Genomic DNA, 270 nt, shown 5'->3' with positions numbered 1-270 from the left:
TGTGAGCACCTGCTTGACTCTCTCTTTCCCCTTCACCAGGTGAAAAATTTGGCGCACTACTTTAGCGCTTAACCACTTGCATTGTGTCTTTATATGTTGAAATATAACAACGATCGGCCCAAATCTTATTCTTCAAAAGTCTGGATGCTGCCTGCTTTCATTGGAGAGTGAGGAGGAAGGAGGAGGGGGGGTTGTTCTGGGCAGATATCTCCATCTAAGCCCTGCGCTATAATTGAAATGGCGCATTTGGCTGCAGGCAGGTTGTGAGGG

The sequence above is a fragment of the Morone saxatilis genome, unplaced genomic scaffold, assembly GCF_004916995.1.
Source record: "Morone saxatilis isolate NCDOM2014 unplaced genomic scaffold, NCSU_SB_2.0 Contig11, whole genome shotgun sequence".
In the NCBI taxonomy this organism is placed as follows: Eukaryota; Metazoa; Chordata; class Actinopteri; family Moronidae; genus Morone; species Morone saxatilis.
The sequence above is the reverse complement of the archived record's forward strand: the minus strand, read 5'-3'. Positions refer to the sequence as shown.